The following is a 7,444-nucleotide window of genomic DNA, read 5'->3' as shown; positions in this document are numbered from 1 at the left end:
AAAGAGAAAGGATGTTACGTGCTCTTTCTACAAAAATTGTAACTACGTGAGAGAACGCATTTGTTAAGTAGATAGATTGAGCCAACCCATAAGGTATACATACCTCAAAACATCATGTCGTAAGTGATTAAAACTCACAACGCCATGTTGACTACGTTTTTTTTTTTTTAAGTTTTTACCATAGAGCGTGGGTGCTTGCCAGAGAGCGACAGAGAGGGAGAGCCACCGATCATCTCCCGGGGAGGATGGCCATGCACAACCCCTACCCCTCCATTCTCCTCTTGGGATTTTGGGCACGCACGCACACACACCCAGCATGATTTTCAAGCCCCTGGGTCTGGGACTCGAACTGTGATTGGCTAAGTGAGAATCCAGTGCCTTAACCACTATATCACCTGCTGGCCCCCTGAAATTTTTTTAATTAAAAAATTGTGTTGAAAAGTAAAAAGGTAAAAGTAGCTGGCACAGTGGTTTAAGGCTGCTGGACTCCCACATAGCTGACTGTAGTTCAAGTCCCAGGCCTGGCTACTTGCTTTCTTACTTTCTCTCTCTTTCTTTCTCTCTCTGGTGAGTGTGTGTATTCTATAGCAAACTTTTCAAAGTAATAATAGCAATAAATAAATTTTAAAAGAAGGTTTTGTATAGAGATGTTCCTGTACAAACAGGAATATGAATAAATAGGAGCTACACTTTTAATCGTTAATCTTATAAGGATAACACAAGATATTTTTTTACTTTCCACATGGATGTCTTTGGACCATCGGAAAAAAATTAAAAACACATGCTGCACAAAGACTTATGAGGAACTATGAAAACAAAAGGAAACATTTGGAGAACCACCTGCAAAAACATATGTTCTGTTTTCGTGGTAGTTCCGAGCCTAGCAGTGTCTCTCCAGGTGACCACGAGGTCCAACGTCTGCAACATGAGAAGACAGAAAACTCTCAGTCCCCTAGTTCATGGCACCTTCACTCTCCGGCCAGCCACTACCTGGTCTCTCTCTGTCCAAAGGAGGCGGCTGACTCTCCGGGCTGGGACTCTCTGCTCCTCCCAGCTGCCTCTGCCCATCCGTCTCATGGTCTCCTGAGTGTCTTGGGCAGGTGCTGCGCTTCCTTCAGTAGCTACAGCCTTAGGAAATCACTCTGGGGTGGGCCAGCCCCATAGCACAATGGTTAAGCCCTATACACAGTGGAGCTGAATCCCACATGGCCAGCCACAGTTCAAATCCCACCCTGGCAGTTTGAACAAACACACTGGGCTTATGTGCATGCCCAAATCCTACTGTGATGCATAAACAGAGGAAAAAGGGTGGCAACATGACCACATCCCATGGGGGGGTGGGGGGTGTTTTCTCCCTCTCTGTTGCTCTCTCTCTCTCTCTCTCTCTGGCAAGGGCACACATCTTTTGGCAATTAAACAAATAAACAAACAACAACAACAAAACATTCTAATGCCTCGGCCACCTCTTAGAGTGGAAGGGCTCTGGAGGGGCATTCACTCCCTCATTGTCCTCAGGTTCTAATTAAAGGGAAACTGAGCTATCATACAGGTTCAAGACTTCACTAGGGCCATGGGCAGACTTGGTGGCACGGTGAGAGCGTGCTGCTCAAATGAAGCTGGATCCCCCGGCGAGGGTGGGCTCAGTGCCCTGGCTGACCCGTACAGGCTGAGCATGGAGGTCCGTGATCCTGCCCAGCTGGGACAGCTGGGGGGTGGGAGGGACTGTGTCATGAGACCCTCTTGAGAATATTTCTCCCTCTCTTTCTCACTGCAGAGAAATAAACTTAAAGAAAAAGACTTATCCAGGGTCATAACATTTGGGGGTTCAGCCCAGGCTAAAAGATGGGCACCAGACTCCCAAATTCGTCAGCTGCCATTACAGCTCGATGTTTGGATCCTCATCTGGACACTGGGCACAGCTGGGGCTGATTAAACCGGAACCTCGGGGGGTAAGACCCAGGCATTGCTATCAGATCGCCGAGTTTGTACAGCACTGCTTCGGAGAAGACCCCACGGAACAAACACGTTCATGCCCTGTTCGCACCGCTCTCAGCCCACTCTGCCCAGGTCGCAGCCCGGAGGTGATGATGGAATTGGCAGCGCGCCGGGGTCACTCAAAACTCCTGTGCGGTGGCAATGGACGACGAAGGCTGAGAACTCGTGCTTAATCGAACTCCAAGTCATATTCGCTCTTTCAGGACAATCACAGTACTCACATGTAACGGCGACAGGATACCTGTTCGGTTGGGACGCAGTCCATTACCTGTTCATCGGACCCACAGTCCAGGAAATAGAAGCCTTTGTAGTGACAGGGATTTTTAATATGTGGTTTTCTGTCTTTGCAAACAGGGGTTTTTGCCTTAGACTTGCTCATGTGTCACCTGATTACTGCCGCTCGCCAATTCAACAGAAATGTACTGAGTTCGATTTGGGATCAGCAATGATGAGTTATAAAGGAGCATTCTGAATCCACAACATAACAAATAACCACCTTTAATATAACAGAAGGACTGTAAGCTTAGTTAGAGCCACGGAATGTTCTGTCTTAACACATGGTTCCTATAAACTGAAAAAGACAAAGGCATTTTAATAAGGATCTGTCATTTGCAGGAAAGAAAAACGTCTGGGGTAGAACTTTCACTCAAGTCAGATGGAAATTCCTGTCTCACTTTTTTCCCCCTTAAGTAGTAGTATCTCAAATGCCAAAGTCCTTTAGCCCTCAGGAATAAGCCCCCGTCCCCCCACAACAACCCAAGCACTGTTCTCGTGGGAAGACCCTGAGCCCAGTGGCAGAGAGCACGTTTTGAATCAGCGAAGTAAAAGTCTCACTGAGGGTGAAACACAAAGGCGGCCCCAGCAGCCTCGGGCAGGGGCACAGCCTGGGCCTCCTCCTCCGAGTCTCCACTGTCCCAGGGCACCGAGACACACCCCGGACTCTCCCCGGCTGGCTGGCACCGGGGACTCACCTGGTTCCCAGAGGCAGCGAGTGCCAGTCACCCACCCTTATCAGTTCTCCGTCCAACACTCAGAGTCACAAAGCTGGGCTGGAAAAGTGATAAGGGGATGTGGCCGGCGGGCAAGGCAGTTCTGGTGGCGCTTTGCAGGATGACAGCTGACATCGGACTTCCCTCCGAGCCCTCCACCCGACCCTCTCTGCAGCCTCCCCCACCTCCGAAGCCTCTTCAGTCCCTTGTGCTTGGCTCTGGCCTCTAACACCTGCAGAGGCACTTACATTTCTTACACTGAAACCGAGATGCGCATCATTTACAAATAAAACTGGAAGGAAGGAAGGAAGAAGAAAAGACAAGGCAAGGCAAGGCAAGGGAAAGGGGAGGGAAGGGAAGGGAAGGGAAGGGAAAGGAGGGGAGAGGAGGGGAGGGGAGAGGAGAGGAGGGGAGGGAAGGGGAAGAGGGAAGAAAAAAATTAAGACATGAAGCCCTGAACAGCTATGGGGAAAAAAAATGAATTCTTTACATTAAAAAAAAGTTCAAAATAAAAACTAACTTAAAATTTTAAATGAATAAATAAGCCAAAGTTAGCAAAGTCTTTACCCAGTGGTTCCCGTGGATCTGAGGCCGGGAGCCCAGCAAGTCCTGCTCCTCCCCGGGGCTCTCTGGCTAAACCCACACCCACATGCCATTCATAAAGTCCCCACGGCAAGTCTCCTCCTCCAGCCAGGATTGGTCCAGCAGAGGGGCCGCTCCCAGGCCAGGACCCATCAGCAGCAAGTCTTCTTGGGCTGGATGTGGCCGCTGTGCTGCGTGGCCTTGATGGGATTAGGTCAGGGTGGAGTTTGGGTCTAATGGTAAGTGAATTCTCACGTCCCCAAGCTCACTGCCCCATCATGTCAATCTTCGCTCTTGACTGTTGGACCTTCCACCCTGATTCATACACAGATACTGAAACCAAAAAAAACTATTGACATAGCTTCCATTGTGGAGATCTTAACACGATTCGGTATCTTCAGATGACCAAAGATCACGCGCCCAGGTTTCAGAACTGGATTCCTCTACAATACTGCTTTGTGAGAACATCATCAACTCTGGATCCCATCTGCTTGATTGACACTTCCTGACTGTATGACTTCAAGCAAATTACCAAATCTCTCTGAGCCTTGGTTCCCTGATCAATACAACAGAGACGGCACCGCCCAGCTCCCAGGATGGCTGCAAGAGTTGTGAGCAATAGAAGGAAAGAGTTCCTGCTCAGACCCAGAGCCAAACCCCAGCTCAGATACTTCCTGCTTACGTGAACTTCATTATTCTCTTAAACTTTCCAAACGTCAGTGTCTTATTCTGCAAAATAGCCACCTCAAAAGCTCGTTCCGAGGACTAATCATACAGTTAAAGATTGAAAGCATGATCTTTGTAGAGGAGCGGGTCTGGCTTGTGTAAGTCACTTGGCCTCTCAGAGCCCCACCTCCCATGTCGGCGAAATGGCTGTGACAACCCAACCTTACCGGGTCGAGCTACGAGAAGCCGTAGCACAGAGACTTTAACAGATGATGTCATTAACACAGTAAGACCACGACAGAGACCTTGCCGTAGGGCATGCTCACCAGGCAGCAGCTGTTACGACGAATGTTCCATGAGGCACGTTGCTTGGAGCACACGGATGTGGGTTCCTGGAGGTCAGGCCAGTCAAGTCTCATGAGCGATCTTCTACTCTTCTGCATCCTGTAGAGAAGGTACTGATTACCAACAAATGACTTTGTAAACCAGCTCCTTAATCAGAATTAAGCCCCACACAGCCCGGGCCCTCTGACTCTAGAAGGTGAAGGGTCAAGAGTCCAGGGCCCAGTGGAATCAGGGACTCTGGCCCCCTGGAACAGATAAGCCAGTCCCAGGCTACAAGGCAATGAATGCTTTGGTGTTGAAGAGGTCCAGCTGTGTGGGAGGAAGGAAGACCCTGACCCGGCATGGATGGTCTGAGCTCACTGCTGTGTCCCTACAGCTGACCTCTTGCAGAAGCTGGAGCTGTACAGCTATCAGATGCTTGATCCAAACCCCGGATTCTACAGATAGGAAACCAGCACTCTGGTAGAAACTTGGCCAAGGTCTTCAGGATGAAGCTAACTGTCTCTGACCCTAGACCCAAGCATTTTCTTGGTGCAGACCAGAAGGTTAAGGGTTTCCAGAAGGTTAGAAAGGAGATAGAAGGCCTCTGAACTGGAGGAGGAGGGAAAACTGGTATCTGAGTGACAGCTGGCCCACAGGGCACAGTCAACAGTTTTCAGGGGCCAGATTGTGTCTGAAGGGCAAATGCAATGGTTCATTTCATTATGCATGGGAGCAAGTATCTTGCCCATGTCAGGCCTGCTGCAATCCCCATTTTCGTAACATGGGCCTCAGTCTCTAAATACTAGCAGGAGCTTGGAAATGGAAAAGGTACTCTACAAAAGAATTCCTCACTCTCCTCCACCTCCAGTCTAAAAGCAGATGCACTGGCAGGTCGAGGAGCTAGATTTCAGGAGCCCCTTTCCTGTTATCTTGCTTTCTGGACCAAAAGAAGTTCACATTTAGATGTGTAAATAAGATCAGTTGCCCAATAAGTTTCTTAAAACCATTCCAGCAGTTCGTTTGCATGGGAGTTTTTGCATTCCATTCAACTCATCAGCAGGCATTGAAGAGATCATTTATTGCAGAGACTGCTGTAGACGTGGGGGCTAGACGGTGAATGCTGCCTCTGCACTGGAAGAAACGAGAAGCTCCTGGCTGATCCTGACCGGCATGCAGTGGAGCAGAGAGGAAGGAGATCTCTCTGACTGAAGGACACTGAACGCCTGTGACATTTGACCTCTGCCTGGGAGCAAGAGGGAGGTAACTTAAAGCAGAAGGAGCAACTTGTGCAAAGTATGGAGGATGCTGATTAGGAACGGCCCGCTGCTCAGGGTGAGGAGATGGAGTGCAACGCGGCCGAGGTATCAGGCCAGCCAATCAGGACGCCTTGAGCAGCTGTTGATTGGTCTGGGCCCTGCCTGGCAGGCAGGAAAAAGCATGGAGGTAGGTCCTGAGGAAAGTCACACCTGGTTTGAGGGGAAGGATCTTTGGAAAGGGTCTGCAGGGAAGGGGCCAGTTGGACGTCTGCTGCTCAGGGCACGTTACAGTGGTGAGGACCTGAATTAGTGCAGTGGCAGTGGGGACATGGTCTTTTCTTTAGTTTAATACAAACACAATGCATTCTTTAAATAACTAAGTAATGCAAGTAAACGATACTTGAAGTTGTATAATGTCTACGGGCCACGTGCCAGGCTCAGCTCAGCTCAGCTCACTATTATTCCCTGACCCTGAGGAGTACCTACTGGGGTGGGCTCCACCCTCCTCAAATAGAATTTCAAATCATACCACTCCCCCAGGAGAACCAACGCCATCATTCCCCATCCCCAAACCCCTTGTAGACTGCAAAGCTACCAAGTGGTAAGAGGAGGCATTGCATGGCAACTCGGTTAATTTACACTGGTCGTGGCTGCACCTGGGGAGACAAACCAGGTACTCGCCCTGCCCAGGACACCCACAGGCTGCAGTCTCAGGACAGCCCCTTGATTTACCATCAAGCCTTTATCCCCCAACCTCATACCTGAAACCCACTCCCTCCAATCCACCTTCAGGGCTAAACGTGAGACAGCGTGCAGCTCCACCCTCATTAACACTCACTGCATCAGAGCATGGTTTTTGTTCCTAAAATGTCCATACAAGGAGAGGCTGCAGAGCCAGGCAATCCAGAGGGGCTGTCTACACCGCTTCATCCTAAATGGATCCTCCACCTCACACGGTCAAAGTCCATTTATCCCTTTCCTCACTCACTCTGTGACACCAGAACCGTGACACTCTCCAGCCTCGCTCCCTTCACTTCATTGCGTCTTTGTGGCTTCTTACTAAAATATGTTCTAGGGCCAGCAGGTAGCATGGTGAGTAAGGTGGCTGGATCCCACATGGCCAACTGAGTAGTTCGAGTCCCAGAACTGGTGACTTGAAAAACACTGGGCACGCGTGTGTGCGAGTCCAAAATCCCAAGAAGAGAATAGGAGAGAAGGGACTGCAACATGGCCATCCCCACCAGGGGAAGATTCCTCACTATCTCTCTCTTTCTCTCACCAGGCAAGCGTATGTGCCCTATAGCAAACTAACAATATCAAAAAGTTCTAAAACCATTAATATGCATATGGCTGAAGCTTAATAACTGTCTAAAATATACTGTCATAAATTTATTTTTAAAATTATTTATTAATTTAATTTATTATTATTATTTAATTTGCTATAGGGCACATATGCTCACCAGAGAGAGAGACACACACACACAAAATGAGAAAGCAAGGTACCAAGTCCAGGACTTGAACTGTGGTAGATTACATAGGGGTCCAGCAACTCAACCACCACACCACCTGCTGGCCCCCTATAAATGTATTATTTGACTTGAATTTTCCCATTTCCAATACAACACATTT

At 48.9% G+C, this 7,444-nt stretch overlaps 1 non-coding gene across 1 annotated transcript; it reads right to left on the bottom strand.

Annotated features, from left to right (window-relative positions):
- Nucleotides 1-2,999: 2,999 nt before the first annotated feature.
- On the bottom strand, nucleotides 3,000-3,061 carry MIR184 (microRNA mir-184). The gene has a single exon (NR_129382.1). It is a non-coding gene; the product is annotated as a microRNA mir-184 (primary transcript).
- Nucleotides 3,062-7,444: the final 4,383 nt, after the last annotated feature.

This window comes from Tupaia chinensis, unplaced genomic scaffold (genome assembly GCF_000334495.1).
Source record: "Tupaia chinensis unplaced genomic scaffold, TupChi_1.0 Scaffold000078_1, whole genome shotgun sequence".
Lineage (NCBI taxonomy): Eukaryota > Metazoa > Chordata > Mammalia > Scandentia > Tupaiidae > Tupaia > Tupaia belangeri.
The sequence above is the reverse complement of the archived record's forward strand: the minus strand, read 5'-3'. Positions and strand labels throughout refer to the sequence as shown.